Raw genomic sequence first — 16,685 nt, 5'->3', positions numbered from 1 at the left:
CTCGGGGCACGTCTTGCTTGAGCCTCTCCCCTGGAGGCCCTCAGTCAGACCCATTGTTGACATGTGGCAAGACGCTCCTCGGGGCGCATCTTGCTTGGGCCTCTCTCCAGAAGGCCCTCAATCAGACCCAGTGTTGACACGTGGCAAGACACTCCTCGGGGCGTGTCTTGCTTGGGCCTCTCTCCTGGAGGCGCTCAGTCAGACCCAGTGTTGACATGTGGCAAGACGCTCCTCGGGGCGCGTCTTGCTTGGGCCTCTCTCCTGGAGGCGCTCAGTCAGAACCAGAGGTGAAATGTGGCAAGACGCTCCTCGGGGCGCGTCTTGCTAGGGCCTCTCTCCTGGAGGCCCTCCGTCAGACCCAGTGTTGACATGTGGCAAGACGCTCCTCCGGGCGCGTCTTGCTTGGGCCTCTCTCCTGGAGGCGCTCAGTCAGACCCAGTGTTGACACATGGCAAGACGCTCCTCGGGGCGCGTCTTGATTGGGCTTCTCTCCTGGAGGCCCTCAGTCAGACCCATTGTTGACATGTGGCAAGACGCTCCTCGGGATGCGTCTTGCTTGGGCCACTCTTCTGGAGGCGCTCAGTCAGACCGAGTGCTGACATAAGGCAAGACGCTCATCGGGGCGCGTCTTGCTGGGGACTCTCTCCTGGAGGCGCTCAGTCAGACCCAGTGCTGATATGTGGCAAGACGCTCCTCGGGGCGCTTCTTGCTTGGGCTTCTCTCCTGGAGGCCCTCAGTAAGACCCATTGTTGACATGTGGCAAGACGCTCCTCGGGGCGCGTCTTGCTTGGGCTTCTCTCCTGGAGGCCCTCTGTCAGACCCATTGTTGACATGTGGCAAGACGCTCCTCGGGGCGCGTCTTGCTTGGGCCTCTCTCCTGGAGGCGCTCAGTCAGACTGAGTAGTGACATGTGGCCTGACGCTCCTCGGGGCGCGTCTTGCTTGGGCCTCTCTCCTGGAGGCGCTCAGTCAGACCCAGTGGTGACATGTGGCAAGACACTCCTCGGGGCGCGTCTTCCTTGGGCCTCTCTCCTGGAGGCCCTTGTCAGACCCAGTGTTGACATGTGTCAAGACGCTCCTCGGGGCGCGTCTTGCTTGGGCTTCTCTCCTGGAGGCCCTCAGTCAGACCCATTGTTGACATGTGGCAAGACGCTCCTCGGGGCGCGTCTTTCTTGGGCCTCTCTCCTGGAGGCGCTCAGTCAGAACCAGAGGTGACATGTGGCAAGACGCTCCTCGGGGCACGTATTGCTTGGGCCTCTCTCCTGGAGGCCCTCTGTCAGACCCAGTGTTGACATGTGGCAAGACGCTCCTCGGGGCGCGTCTTGCTTGGGCCTCTCTCCTGGAGGCCCTCAATCAGACCCAGTGTTGACACGTGGCAAGACGCTCCTCGGGGCGCGTCTTGCTTGGCCCTCTCTCCTGGAGGCGCTCATTCAGACCGAGTAGTGACATGTGGCATGACGCTCCTCGGGGCACGTCTTGCTTGGGCCTCTCTCCTGGAGGCGCTCAGTCAGACCCAGTGGTGACATGTGGCAAGACACTCCTCGGGGCGCGTCTTGCTCTGGCTTCTCTCCCGGAGGCCCTCTGTCAGACCCAGTGTTGTCATGTGTCAAGACACTCCTCGGGGCGCGTCTTGCTTGGGCCTCTCTCCTGGAGGCGCTCAGTCAGAACGAGTGCTGACATGTGGCAAGACGCTCCTCGGGGCGCGTATTGCTTGGGCTTTTCTCCTGGAGGCCCTCAGTCAGACCCAGTGTTGACATGTGGCAAGACGCTCCTCGGGGCGCGTCTTGATTGGGCTTCTCTCCTGGAGTCCCTCAGTCAGACCCATTGTTGACATGTGGCAAGACGCTCCTCGGGGCGCGTCTTGCTTGGGCCTCTCTCCTGGAGGCGCTCAGTCAGACCGAGTGCTGACATAAGGCAAGACGCTCCTCGGGGCGCGTCTTGCTGGGGACTCTCTCCTGGAGGCGCTCAGTCAGACCCAGTGTTGACATGTGGCAAGACGCTCCTCGGGGCGTTTCTTGCTTGGGCCTCTCGCCTGGAGGTGCTCAGTCAGACCCAGTGTTGACATGTGGCAAGACGCTCCTCGGGGCGTGTCTTGCTTGGGCCTCTCTCCTGGAGGCGCTCAGTCAGACCCAGTGTTGACATGTGGCAAGTCGCTCCTCGGGGCGCGTCTTGCTTGGGCCTCTCTCCTGGAGGCGCTCAGTCAGAACCAGAGGTGAAATGTGGCAAAACGCTCCTCCGGGCGCGTCTTGCTTGGGCCTCTCTCCTGGAGGCGCTCAGTCAGACCGAGTGCTGACATAAGGCAAGACGCTCATCGAGCGCGTCTTGCTGGGGACTCTCTCCTGGAGGCGCTCAGTCAGACCCAGTGCTGACATGTGGCAAGACGCTCCTCGGGGCGCTTCTTGCTTGGGCTTCTCTCATGGAGGCACTCAGTCAGACCCAGTGTTGACACGTGGCAAGACGCGCCTCGGGGCTCGTCTTGCTTGGGCCTCTCTCCTGGAGGCTCTCAGTCAGACCCAGTGGTGACACGTGGCAAGACGCTCCTCGGGGCGCGTCTTGCTTGGGCCTCTCTCCTGGAGGCGCTCAGTCAGACCAAGTGCTGACATGTGGCAAGAAGCTCCTCGGGGCGCGTCTTGCTTGGGCTTCTCTCCTGGAGGCCCTCAGTAAGACCCATTGTTGACATGTGGCAAGACGCTCCTCGGGGCGCGTCTTGCTTGGGCTTCTCTCCTGGAGGCCCTCTGTCAGACCCATTGTTCACATGTGGCAAGACGCTCCTCGGGGCGCGTCTTGCTTGGGCCTCTCTCCTGGAGGCGCTCAGTCAGACTGAGTAGTGACATGTGGCCTGACGCTCCTCGGGGCGCGTCTTGCTTGGGCCTCTCTCCTGGAGGCGCTCAGTCAGACCCAGTGGTGACATGTGGCAAGACACTCCTCGGGGCGCGTCTTGCTTGGGCCTCTCTCCTGGAGGCCCTTGTCAGACCCAGTGTTGACATGTGTCAAGACGCTCCTCGGGGCACGTCTTGCTTGGGCTTCTCTCCTGGAGGCCCTCAGTCAGACCCATTGTTGACATGTGGCAAGACGCTCCTCGGGGCGCGTCTTGCTTGGGCCTCTCTCCTGGAGGCGCTCAGTCAGAACCAGAGGTGACATGTGGCAAGACGCTCCTCGGGGCACGTATTGCTTGGGCCTCTCTCCTGGAGGCCCTCTGTCAGACCCAGTGTTGACATGTGGCAAGACGCTCCTCGGGGCGCGTCTTGCTTGGGCCTCTCTCCTGGAGGCCCTCAATCAGACCCAGTGTTGACACATGGCAAGACGCTCCTCGGGGCGCGTCTTGCTTGGCCCTCTCTCCTGGAGGCGCTCAGTCAGACCGAGTAGTGACATGTGGCATGACGCTCCTCGGGGCGCGTCTTGCTTGGGCCTCTCTCCTGGAGGCGCTCAGTCAGACCCAGTGGTGACATGTGGCAAGACACTCCTCGGGGCGCGTCTTGCTTGGGCCTCTCTCCTGGAGGCCCTCTGTCAGACCCAGTGTTGACATGTGGCAAGACGCTTCTAGGGGTGCGTCTTGCTTGGGCCTCTCTCCTGGAGGCGCTCAGTCAGACCGAGTGCTGACATGTGGCAAGACGCTCCTCGGTGCGCGTCTTGCTAGGGCCTCTCTCCTGGAGGCGCTCAGTCAGACCCAGTGGTGACATATGGCAAGACGCTCCTCGGGGCGCGATTTGCTTGGGCCTCTCTCCTGGAGGCCCTCTGTCAGACCCAGTGTTGACATGTGGCAAGACACTCCTCGGGGCGCGTCTTGCTTGGGCTTCTCTCCTGGAGGCCCTCAGTCAGACCCAGTGTTGACAAGTGTCAAGACGCTCCTCGGGGCACGTCTTGCTTGGGCTTCTCTCCTGGAGGCCCTCAGTCAGACCCAGTGTTGACAAGTGTCAAGACGCTCCTCGGGGCGCGTCTTGCTTGGGCCTCTCTCCCGGAGGCCCTCTGTCAGACCCAGTGTTGTCATGTGTCAAGACGCTCCTCGGGGCGTGTCTTGCTTGGGCCTCTCTCCTGGAGGCGCTCAGTCAGACCGAGTGCTGACATGTGGCAAGACGCTCCTCGGGGCGCGTATTGCTTGGGCTTTTCTCCTGGAGGCGCTCAGTCAGACCCATTGTTGACATGTGGCAAGACGCTCCTCGGGGCGCGTCTTGCTTGGGCCTCTCTCCTGGAGGCCCTCTGTCAGACCCAGTGTTGACATTTGGCAAGACGCTCCTCGGGGCGCGTCTTGCTTGGGCCTCTCTCCTGGAGGCCCTCAATCAGACCCAGTGTTGACACGTGGCAAGACACTCCTCGGGGCGTGTCTTGCTTGGGCCTCTCTCCTGGAGGCGCTCAGTCAGAACCAGAGGTGACATGTGGCAAGACGCTCCTCGGGGCGCGTCTTGCTTGGGCCTCTCTCCTGGAGGCGCTCAGTCAGACCCAGTGTTGACATGTGGCAAGACGCTCCTCGGGGTGCGTCTTGATTGGGCTTCTCTCCTGGAGGCCCTCAGTCAGACCCAGTGTTGACATGTGGCAAGACGCTCCTCGGGGCGCGTCTTGATTGGGCTTCTCTCCTGGAGTCCCTCAGTCAGACCCATTGTTGACATGTGGCAAGACGCTCCTCGGGGCGCGTCTTGCTTTGGCCTCTCTCCTGGAGGCGCTCAGTCAGACCGAGTGCTGACATAAGGCAAGACGCTCCTCAGGGCGCGTCTTGCTGGGGACTCTCTCCTGGAGGCGCTCAGTCAGACCCAGTGTTGACATGTGGCAAGACGCTCCTCGGGGCGCGTCTTGCTTGGGCCTCTCTCCTGGAGGCGCTCAGTCAAACCCAGTGTTGACATGCGGCAAGACGCTCCTCAGGGCACGTCTTGCTTGGGCTTCTCTCCTGGAGTCCCTCAGTCAGACCCATTGTTGACATGTGGCAAGACGCTCCTCGGGGCGCGTCTTGCTTTGGCCTCTCTCCTGGAGGCGGTCAGTCAGACCGAGTGCTGACATAAGGCAAGACGCTCCTCGGGGCGCGTCTTGCTGGGGACTCTCTCCTGGAGGCGCTCAGTCAGACCCAGTGTTGACATGTGGCAAGACGCTCCTCGGGGCGCGTCTTGCTTGGGCCTCTCTCCTGGAGGCGCTCAGTCAGACCGAGTGCTGACATGTGGCAAGATGCTCCTCGGGGCGCGTCTTGCTTGGGCCTCTCTCCTGGAGGCACTCAGTCAGACCGAGTGCTGACATGTGGCAAGACGCTCCTCGGGGCGCGTCTTGCTGGGGCTTCTCTCATGGAGGCACTCAGTCAGACCCAGTGTTGACATGTGGCAAGACGCTCCTCGGGGCTCGTCTTGCTTGGGCCTCTCTCCTGGAGGCGCTCAGTCAGACCCAGTGGTGACATGTGGCAAGACGCTCCTCGGGGCGCGTCTTGCTTGGGCCTCTCTCCTGGAGGCGCTCAGTCAGACCCAGTGGTGACATGTGGCAAGAGCGTCTTGCCTGGGCCTCTCTCCTGGAGGCGCTCAGTCAGACCGAGTGCTGACATGTGGCAAGACGCTCCTCGGGGCGCGTCTTGCTTGGGCCTCTCTCCTGGAGGCGCTCAGTCAGACCGAGTGCTGACATGTGGCAAGACGCTCCTCGGGGCGAGTCTTGCTTGGGCCTCTCTCCTGGAGGCGCTCAGTCAGACCCAGTGCTGACATGTGGCAAGACGCTCCTCGGGGCGCTTCTTGCTTGGGCTTCTCTCATGGAGGCACTCAGTCAGACCCAGTGTTGACACGTGGCAAGACGCTCCTCGGGGCTCGTCTTGCTTGGGCCTTTCTCCTGGAGGCTCTCAGTCAGACCCAGTGGTGACACGTGGCAAGACGCTCCTCGGGGCGCGTCTTGCTTGGGCCTCTCTCCTGGAGGCGCTCAGTCAGACCAAGTGCTGACATGTGGCAAGAAGCTCCTCGGGGCGCGTCTTGCTTGGGCTTCTCTCCTGGAGGCCCTCAGTAAGACCCATTGTTGACATGTGGCAAGACGCTCCTCGGGGCGCGTCTTGCTTGGGCTTCTCTCCTGGAGGCCCTCTGTCAGACCCATTGTTCACATGTGGCAAGACGCTCCTCGGGGCGCGTCTTGCTTGGGCCTCTCTCCTGGAGGCGCTCAGTCAGACTGAGTAGTGACATGTGGCCTGACGCTCCTCGGGGCGCGTCTTGCTTGGGCCTCTCTCCTGGAGGCGCTCAGTCAGACCCAGTGGTGACATGTGGCAAGACACTCCTCGGGGCGCGTCTTGCTTGGGCCTCTCTCCTGGAGGCCCTTGTCAGACCCAGTGTTGACATGTGTCAAGACGCTCCTCGGGGCGCGTCTTGCTTGGGCTTCTCTCCTGGAGGCCCTCAGTCAGACCCATTGTTGACATGTGGCAAGACGCTCCTCGGGGCGCGTCTTGCTTGGGCCTCTCTCCTGGAGGCGCTCAGTCAGAACCAGAGGTGACATGTGGCAAGACGCTCCTCGGGGCACGTATTGCTTGGGCCTCTCTCCTGGAGGCCCTCTGTCAGACCCAGTGTTGACATGTGGCAAGACGCTCCTCGGGGCGCGTCTTGCTTGGGCCTCTCTCCTGGAGGCCCTCAATCAGACCCAGTGTTGACACATGGCAAGACGCTCCTCGGGGCGCGTCTTGCTTGGCCCTCTCTCCTGGAGGCGCTCAGTCAGACCGAGTAGTGACATGTGGCATGACGCTCCTCGGGGCGCGTCTTGCTTGGGCCTCTCTCCTGGAGGCGCTCAGTCAGACCCAGTGGTGACATGTGGCAAGACACTCCTCGGGGCGCGTCTTGCTTGGGCCTCTCTCCTGGAGGCCCTCTGTCAGACCCAGTGTTGACATGTGGCAAGACGCTTCTAGGGGTGCGTCTTGCTTGGGCCTCTCTCCTGGAGGCGCTCAGTCAGACCGAGTGCTGACATGTGGCAAGACGCTCCTCGGTGCGCGTCTTGCTAGGGCCTCTCTCCTGGAGGCGCTCAGTCAGACCCAGTGGTGACATATGGCAAGACGCTCCTCGGGGCGCGATTTGCTTGGGCCTCTCTCCTGGAGGCCCTCTGTCAGACCCAGTGTTGACATGTGGCAAGACACTCCTCGGGGCGCGTCTTGCTTGGGCTTCTCTCCTGGAGGCCCTCAGTCAGACCCAGTGTTGACAAGTGTCAAGACGCTCCTCGGGGCACGTCTTGCTTGGGCTTCTCTCCTGGAGGCCCTCAGTCAGACCCAGTGTTGACAAGTGTCAAGACGCTCCTCGGGGCGCGTCTTGCTTGGGCCTCTCTCCCGGAGGCCCTCTGTCAGACCCAGTGTTGTCATGTGTCAAGACGCTCCTCGGGGCGTGTCTTGCTTGGGCCTCTCTCCTGGAGGCGCTCAGTCAGACCGAGTGCTGACATGTGGCAAGACGCTCCTCGGGGCGCGTATTGCTTGGGCTTTTCTCCTGGAGGCGCTCAGTCAGACCCATTGTTGACATGTGGCAAGACGCTCCTCGGGGCGCGTCTTGCTTGGGCCTCTCTCCTGGAGGCCCTCTGTCAGACCCAGTGTTGACATTTGGCAAGACGCTCCTCGGGGCGCGTCTTGCTTGGGCCTCTCTCCTGGAGGCCCTCAATCAGACCCAGTGTTGACACGTGGCAAGACACTCCTCGGGGCGTGTCTTGCTTGGGCCTCTCTCCTGGAGGCGCTCAGTCAGAACCAGAGGTGACATGTGGCAAGACGCTCCTCGGGGCGCGTCTTGCTTGGGCCTCTCTCCTGGAGGCGCTCAGTCAGACCCAGTGTTGACATGTGGCAAGACGCTCCTCGGGGTGCGTCTTGATTGGGCTTCTCTCCTGGAGGCCCTCAGTCAGACCCAGTGTTGACATGTGGCAAGACGCTCCTCGGGGCGCGTCTTGATTGGGCTTCTCTCCTGGAGTCCCTCAGTCAGACCCATTGTTGACATGTGGCAAGACGCTCCTCGGGGCGCGTCTTGCTTTGGCCTCTCTCCTGGAGGCGCTCAGTCAGACCGAGTGCTGACATAAGGCAAGACGCTCCTCAGGGCGCGTCTTGCTGGGGACTCTCTCCTGGAGGCGCTCAGTCAGACCCAGTGTTGACATGTGGCAAGACGCTCCTCGGGGCGCGTCTTGCTTGGGCCTCTCTCCTGGAGGCGCTCAGTCAAACCCAGTGTTGACATGCGGCAAGACGCTCCTCAGGGCACGTCTTGCTTGGGCTTCTCTCCTGGAGTCCCTCAGTCAGACCCATTGTTGACATGTGGCAAGACGCTCCTCGGGGCGCGTCTTGCTTTGGCCTCTCTCCTGGAGGCGGTCAGTCAGACCGAGTGCTGACATAAGGCAAGACGCTCCTCGGGGCGCGTCTTGCTGGGGACTCTCTCCTGGAGGCGCTCAGTCAGACCCAGTGTTGACATGTGGCAAGACGCTCCTCGGGGCGCGTCTTGCTTGGGCCTCTCTCCTGGAGGCGCTCAGTCAGACCGAGTGCTGACATGTGGCAAGATGCTCCTCGGGGCGCGTCTTGCTTGGGCCTCTCTCCTGGAGGCACTCAGTCAGACCGAGTGCTGACATGTGGCAAGACGCTCCTCGGGGCGCGTCTTGCTGGGGCTTCTCTCATGGAGGCACTCAGTCAGACCCAGTGTTGACATGTGGCAAGACGCTCCTCGGGGCTCGTCTTGCTTGGGCCTCTCTCCTGGAGGCGCTCAGTCAGACCCAGTGGTGACATGTGGCAAGACGCTCCTCGGGGCGGGTCTTGCTTGGGCCTCTCTCCTGGAGGCGCTCAGTCAGACCCAGTGGTGACATGTGGCAAGAGCGTCTTGCCTGGGCCTCTCTCCTGGAGGCGCTCAGTCAGACCGAGTGCTGACATGTGGCAAGACGCTCCTCGGGGCGCGTCTTGCTTGGGCCTCTCTCCTGGAGGCGCTCAGTCAGACCGAGTGCTGACATGTGGCAAGACGCTCCTCGGGGCGAGTCTTGCTTGGGCCTCTCTCCTGGAGGCGCTCAGTCAGACCCAGTGGTGACATATGGCAAGACACTCCTCGGGGCACGTCTTGCTTGGGCCTCTCTCCTGGAGGCCCTCTGTCAGACCCAGTGTTCACATGTGGCAAGACACTCCTCGGGGCGCGTCTTGCTTGGGCCTCTCTCCAGGAGGCCCGCTGTCAGACGCAGTGATAACTTGTGGCAAGACGCTCCTAGGGGCGCATCTTGCTTGGGCCTCTCTCCTGGAGGCGCTTAGTCAGACCGAGTGCTGACATGTGGCAAGACGCTCCTCGGGGCGCGTCTTGCTGGGGCTTCTCTCATGGAGGCACTCAGTCAGACCCAGTGTTGACATGTGGCAAGACGCTCCTCGGGGCTCGTCTTGCTTGGGCCTCTCTCCTGGAGGCGCTCAGTCAGACCCAGTGTTGACATGTGGCAAGACGCTCCTCGGGGCGCGTCTTGCTTTGGCCTCTCTCCTGGAGGCGCTCAGTCAGACCCAGTGTTGACATGTGGCAAGACGCTCCTAGGGGCGCGTCTTGCTTGGGCTTCTCTCCTGGAGGCGCTCAGTCAGACCGAGTGCTGACATGTGGCAAGACGCTCCTCGGGGCGCGTCTTGCTTGGGCCTCTCTCCTGGAGGCGCTCAGTCAGACCGAGTGCTGACATGTGGCAAGACGCTCCTCGGGGCGCGTCTTGCTTGGGCCTCTCTCCTGGAGGCGCTCAGTCAGACCCAGTGGTGACATATGGCAAGACACTCCTCGGGGCACGTCTTGCTTGGGCCTCTCTCCTGGAGGCCCTCTGTCAGACCCAGTGTTCACATGTGGCAAGACACTCCTCGGGGCGCGTCTTGCTTGGGCCTCTCTCCAGGAGGCCCGCTGTCAGACGCAGTGATAACTTGTGGCAAGACGCTCCTAGGGGCGCATCTTGCTTGGGTCTCTCTCCTGGAGGCGCTCAGTCAGACCGAGTGCTGACATGTGGCAAGACGCTCCTCGGGGCCCGTCTTGCTTGGGCCTCTCTCCTGGAGGCGCTCAGTCAGACCCAGTGGTGACATATGGCAAGACGCTCCTCGGGGCGCGTGTTGCTTGGGCCTCTCTCCTGGAGGCCCTCTGTCAGACCCAGTGTTGACATGTGGCAAGACACTCCTCGGGGTCGTCTTGCTTGGGCCTCTCTCCTGGAGGCGCTCAGTCAGACCCAGTGTTGACATGTGGCAAGACGCTCCTAGGGGCGCGTCTTGCTTGGGCCTCTCTCCTGGAGGCGCTCAGTCAGACCGAGTGCTGACATGTGGCAAGACGCTCCTCGGGGCTCGTCTTGCTTGGGCCTCTCTCCTGGAGGCGCTCAGTCAGACCCAGTGGTGACATATGGCAAGACGCTCCTCGGGGCGCGTATTGCTTGGGCCTCTCTCCTGGAGGCCCTCTGTCAGACCCAGTGTTGACATGTGGCAGGACACTCCTCGGGCCGCGTCTTGCTTGGGCTTCTCTCATGGAGGCCCTCAGTCAGACCCAGTGTTGACAAGTGTCAAGACGCTCCTCGGGGCGCGTCTTGCTTGGGCCTCTCTTCTGGAGGCGCTCAGTCAGACCCATTGGTGACATGTGGCAAGACGCTCCTTGGGGCGCGTCTTGCTTGGGCCTCTCTCCTGGAGGCTCTCAGTCAGACCCAGTGGTGACATGTGGCAAGACGCTCCTCGGGGCGCGTCTTGCTTGGGCCTCTCTCCTGGAGGCGCTCAGTCACACCGAGTGCTGACATGTGGCTAGACGCTCCTCGGGGCACGTATTGCTTGGGCCTCTCTCCTGGAGGCCCTCTGTCAGACCCAGTGTTGACATGTGGCAAGACGCTCCTCGGGGCGCGTCTTGCTTGGGCCTCTCTCCTGGAGGCCCTCAATCAGACCCAGTGTTGACACGTGGCAAGACGCTCCTCGGGGCGCGTCTTGCTTGGGCCTCTCTCCTGGAGGCGCTCAGTCAGACCGAGTAGTGACATGTGGCATGACGCTCCTCGGGGCGCGTCTTGCTTGGGCCTCTCTCCTGGAGGCGCTCAGTCAGACCCAGTGGTGACATGTGGCAAGACACTCCTCGGGGCGCGTCTTGCTTGGGCCTCTCTCCTGGAGGCCCTCTGTCAGACCCAGTGTTGACATGTGGCAAGACGCTTCTAGGGGCGCGTCTTGCTTGGGCCTCTCTCCTGGAGGCGCTCAGTCAGACCCAGTGTTGACATGTGGCAAGACGCTCCTCGGGGCGCGTCTTGCTTGGGCCTCTCTCCTGGAGGCGCTCAGTCAGAACCAGAGGTGACATGTGGCAAGACGCTCCTCGGGGCGCGTCTTGCTTGGGCCTCTCTCCTGGAGGCGCTCAGTCAGACCGAGTGCTGACATAAGGCAAGACGCTCCTCGGGGCGCGTCTTGCTGGGGACTCTCTCCTGGAGGCGCTCAGTCAGACCCAGTGTTGACATGTGGCAAGACGCTCCTCGGGGCGCGTCTTGATTGGGCTTCTCTCCTGGAGTCTCTCAGTCAGACCCATTGTTGACATGTGGCAAGACGCTCCTCGGGGCGCGTCTTGCTTGGGCCTCTCTCCTGGAGGCGCTCAGTCAGAACCAGAGGTGACATGTGGCAAGACGCTCCTCGGGGCACGTATTGCTTGGGCCTCTCTCCTGGAGGCCCTCAATCAGACCCAGTGTTGACACGTGGCAAGACGCTCCTCGGGGCGCGTCTTGCTTGGCCCTCTCTCCTGGAGGCGCTCAGTCAGACCCAGTGTTGACATGTGGCAAGACGCTCCTCGGGGCGCGTCTTGCTTGGGCCTCTCTCCTGGAGGCGCTCAGTCAGAACCAGAGGTGACATGTGGCAAGACGCTCCTCGGGGCACGTATTGCTTGGGCCTCTCTTCTGGAGGCCCTCAATCAGACCCAGTGCTGACACGTGGCAAGACGCTCCTCGGGGCGCGTCTTGCTTGGCCCTCTCTCCTGGAGGCGCTCAGTCAGACCGAGTAATGACATGTGGCATGACGCTCCTCGGGGCACGTCTTGCTTGGGCCTCTCTCCTGGAGGCGCTCAGTCAGACCCAGTGGTGACATGTGGCAAGACGCTCCTCGGGGCGCGTCTTGCTTGGGCCTCTCTCCTGGAGGCGCTCAGTCAGACCCAGTGTTGACATGTGGCAAGACGCTCCTCGGGGCGCGTCTTGATTGGGCTTCTCTCCTGGAGGCCCTCAGTCAGACCCAGTGTTGACATGTGGCAAGACGCTCCTCGGGGCGCGTCTTGATTGGGCTTCTCTCCTGGAGTCTCTCAGTCAGACCCATTGTTGACATGTGGCAAGACGCTCCTCGGGGCGCGTCTTGCTTGGGCCTCTCTCCTGGAGGCGCTCAGTCAGACCGAGTGCTGACATAAGGCAAGACGCTCCTCGGGGCGCGTCTTGCTGGGGACTCTCTCCTGGAGGCGCTCAGTCAGACCCAGTGTTGACATGTGGCAAGACGCTCCTCGGGGCGCGTCTTGCTTGGGCCTCTCTCCTGGAGGCGCTCAGTCAGACCCAGTGTTGACATGTGGCAAGACGCTCCTCGGGGCGCGTCTTGCTTGGGCCTCTCTCCTGGAGGCGCTCAGTCAGAACCAGAGGTGACATGTGGCAAGACGCTCCTCGGGGCACGTATTGCTTGGGCCTTTCTCCTGGAGGCCCTCAATCAGACCCAGTGTTGACACGTGGCAAGACGCTCCTCGGGGCGCGTCTTGCTTGGCCCTCTCTCCTGGAGGCGCTCAGTCAGACCCAGTGTTGACATGTGGCAAGACGCTCCTCGGGGCGCGTCTTGCTTGGGCCTCTCTCCTGGAGGCGCTCAGTCAGAACCAGAGGTGACATGTGGCAAGACGCTCCTCGGGGCACGTATTGCTTGGGCCTCTCTCCTGGAGGCCCTCAATCAGACCCAGTGCTGACACGTGGCAAGACGCTCCTCGGGGCGCGTCTTGCTTGGCCCTCTCTCCTGGAGGCGCTCAGTCAGACCGAGTAATGACATGTGGCATGACGCTCCTCGGGGCACGTCTTGCTTGGGCCTCTCTCCTGGAGGCGCTCAGTCAGACCGAGTGGTGACATGTGGTAAGACACTCCTCGGGGCGCGTCTTGCTTGGGCCTCTCTCCCGGAGGCCCTCTGTCAGACCCAGTGTTGTCATGTGTCAAGACGCTCCTCGGGGCGCGTCTTGCTTGGGCCTCTCTCCTGGAGGCGCTCAGTCAGACCGAGTGCTGACATGTGGCAAGACGCTCCTCGGGGCACGTATTGCTTGGGCTTTTCTCCTGGAGGCCCTCAATCAGACCCAGTGTTGACATGTGGCAAGACGCTCCTCGGGGCGCGTCTTGCTTTGGCCTCTCTCCTGGAGGCGCTCAGTCAGAACCAGAGGTGACATGTGGCAAGACGCTCCTCGGGGCGCGTCTTGCTTGGGCCTCTCTCCTGGAGGCGCTCAGTCAGACCCAGTGTTGACATGTGGCAAGACGCTCCTCGGGGCGCGTCTTGATTGGGCTTCTCTCCTGGAGGCCCTCAGTCAGACCCAGTGTTGACATGTGGCAAGACGCTCCTCGGGGCGCGTCTTGATTGGGCTTCTCTCCTGGAGTCCCTCAGTCAGACCCATTGTTGACATGTGGCAATACGCTCCTCGGGGCGCGTCTTGCTTGGGCCTCTCTCCTGGAGGCGCTCAGTCAGACCGAGTGCTGACATAAGGCAAGACGCTCCTCGGGGCGCGTCTTGCTGGGGACTCTCTCCTGGAGGCGCTCAGTCAGACCCAGTGTTGACATGTGGCAAGACGCTCCTCGGGGCGTTTCTTACTTGGGCCTCTCGCCTGGAGGTGCTCAGTCAGACCCAGTGTTGACATGTGGCAAGACGCTCCTCGGGGCGTGTCTTGCTTCGGCCTCTCTCCTGGAGGCGCTCAGTCAGACCCAGTGTTGAAATGTGGCAATTCGCTCCTCGGGGCGCGTCTTGCTTGGGCCTCTCTCCTGGAGGCGCTCAGTCAGAACCAGAGGTGAAATGTGGCAAGACGCTCATCGGGGCGCGTCTTGCTAGGGCCTCTCTCCTGGAGGCCCTCCGTCAGACCCAGTGTTGACATGTGGCAAGACGCTCCTCCGGGCACGTCTTGCTTGGGCCTCTCTCCTGGAGGCGCTCAGTCAGACCCAGTGTTGACATATGGCAAGACGCTCCTCGGGGCGCGTCTTGATTGGGCTTCTCTCCTGGAGGCCCTCAGTCAGACCCATTGTTGACATGTGGCAAGACGCTCCTCGGGGCGCGTCTTGCTTGGGCCACTCTCCTGGAGGCGCTCAGTCAGACCGAGTGCTGACATAAGGCAAGACGCTCATCGGGGCGCGTCTTGCTGGGGACTCTCTCCTGGAGGCGCTCAGTCAGACCCAGTGCTGACATGTGGCAAGACGCTCTTCGGGGCGCTTCTTGCTTGGGCTTCTCTCATGGAGGCACTCAGTCAGACCCAGTGTTGACACGTGGCAAGACGCTCCTCGGGGCTCGTCTTGCTTGGGCCTCTCTCCTGGAGGCGCTCAGTCAGACCCAGTGGTGACACGTGGCAAGACGCTCCTCGGGGCGCGTCTTGCTTGGGCCTCTCTCCTGGAGGCGCTCAGTCAGACCAAGTGCTGACATGTGGCAAGAAGCTCCTCGGGGCGCGTCTTGCTTGGGCTTCTCTCCTGGAGGCCCTCAGTAAGACCCATTGTTGACATTTGGCAAGACGCTCCTCGGGGCGCGTCTTGCTTGGGCTTCTCTCCTGGAGGCCCTCTGTCAGACCCATTGTTGACATGTGGCAAGACGCTCCTCGGGGCGCGTCTTGCTTGGGCCTCTCTCCTGGAGGCGCTCAGTCAGACTGAGTAGTGACATGTGGCCTGACGCTCCTCGGGGCGTGTCTTGCTTGGGCCTCTCTCCTGGAGGCGCTCAGTCAGACCCAGTGGTGACATGTGGCAAGACACTCCTCGGGGCGCGTCTTGCTTGGGCCTCTCTCCTGGAGGCCCTTGTCAGACCCAGTGTTGACATGTGTCAAGACGCTCCTCGAGGCGCATCTTCCTTGGGCTTCTCTCCTGGAGGCCCTCAGTCAGACCCATTGTTGACATGTGGCAAGACGCTCCTCGGGGCGCGTCTTGCTTGGGCCTCTCTCCTGGAGGCGCACAGTCAGACCGAGTGCTAACATGTGGCAAGACGCTCCTCGGGGCGCGTCTTGCTTGGGCCTCTCTCCTGGAGGCGCTCAGTCAGACCCAGTGGTGACATATGGCAAGACGCTCCTCGGGGCGCGTATTGCTTGGGCCTCTCTCCTGGAGGCCCTCTGTCAGACCCAGTGTTGACATGTGGCAGGACAGTCCTCGGGCCGCGTCTTGCTTGGGCTTCTCTCATGGAGGCCGTCAGTCAGACCCAGTGTTGACAAGTGTCAAGACGCTCCTCGGGGCGCGTCTTGCTTGGGCCTCTCTCCTGGAGGCGCTCAGTCAGACCCATTGGTGACATGTGGCAAGACGCTCCTTGGGGCGCGTCTTGCTTGGGCCTCTCTCCTGGAGGCTCTCAGTCAGACCCAGTGGTGACATGTGGCAAGACGCTCCTCGGGGCGCGTCTTGCTTGGGCCTCTCTCCTGGAGGCGCTCAGTCACACCGAGTGCTGACATGTGGCTAGACGCTCCTCGGGGCATGTATTGCTTGGGCCTCTCTCCTGGAGGCCCTCTGTCAGACCCAGTGTTGACATGTGGCAAGACGCTCCTCGGGGCGCGTCTTGCTTGGACCTCTCTCCTGGAGGCCCTCAATCAGACCCAGTGTTGACACGTGGCAAGACGCTCCTCGGGGCGCGTCTTGCTTGGGCCTCTCTCCTGGAGGCGCTCAGTCAGACCGAGTAGTGACTTGTGGCATGACGCTCCTCGGGGCGCGTCTTGCTTGGGCCTCTCTTCTGGAGGCGCTCAGTCAGACCCAGTGGTGACATGTGGCAAGACACTCCTCGGGGCGCGTCTTGCTTGGGCCTCTCTCCTGGAGGCCCTCTGTAAGACCCAGTGTTGACATGTGGCAAGACGCTTCTAGGGGCGCGTCTTGCTTGGGCCTCTCTCCTGGAGGCGCTCAGTCAGACCCAGTGTTGACATGTGGCAAGGCGCTCCTCGGGGCGCGTCTTGCTTGGGCCTCTCTCCTGGAGGCGCTCAGTCAGAACCAGAGGTGACATGTGGCAAGACGCTCCTCGGGGCGCGTCTTGCTTGGGCCTCTCTCCTGGAGGCGCTCAGTCAGACCCAGTGTTGACATGTGGCAAGACGCTCCTCGGGGCGCGTCTTGATTGGGCTTCTCTCCTGGAGGCCCTCAGTCAGACCCAGTGTTGACATGTGGCAAGACGCTCCTCGGGGCGCGTCTTGATTGGGCTTCTCTCCTGGAGTCCCTCAGTCAGACCCATTGTTGACATGTGGCAAGACGCTCCTCGGGGCGCGTCTTGCTTGGGCCTCTCTCCTGGAGGCGCTCAGTCAGACCCAGTGTTGACATGTGGCAATTCGCTCCTCGGGGTGCGTCTTGCTTGGGCCTCTCTCCTGGAGGCGCTCAGTCAGACCCAGTGTTGACATGTGGCAAGACGCTCCTCGGGGCGCGTCTTGCTGGGGACTCTCTCCTGGAGGCGCTCAGTCAGACCCAGTGTTGACATGTGGCAAGACGCTCCTCGGGGCGCGTCTTGCTTGGGCCTCTCTCCTGGAGGCGCTCAGTGAGACCAGAGGTGACATGTGGCAAGACGCTCCTCGGGGCACGTATTGCTTGGGCCTCTCTCCTGGAGGCCCTCTGTCAGACCCAGTGTTGACATGTGGCAAGACGCTCCTCGGGGCG

The sequence above is a fragment of the Nothobranchius furzeri genome, chromosome 3 (assembly GCF_043380555.1).
Source record: "Nothobranchius furzeri strain GRZ-AD chromosome 3, NfurGRZ-RIMD1, whole genome shotgun sequence".
In the NCBI taxonomy this organism is placed as follows: Eukaryota; Metazoa; Chordata; class Actinopteri; order Cyprinodontiformes; family Nothobranchiidae; genus Nothobranchius; species Nothobranchius furzeri.
Note: the sequence above shows the minus strand (reverse complement) of the source record.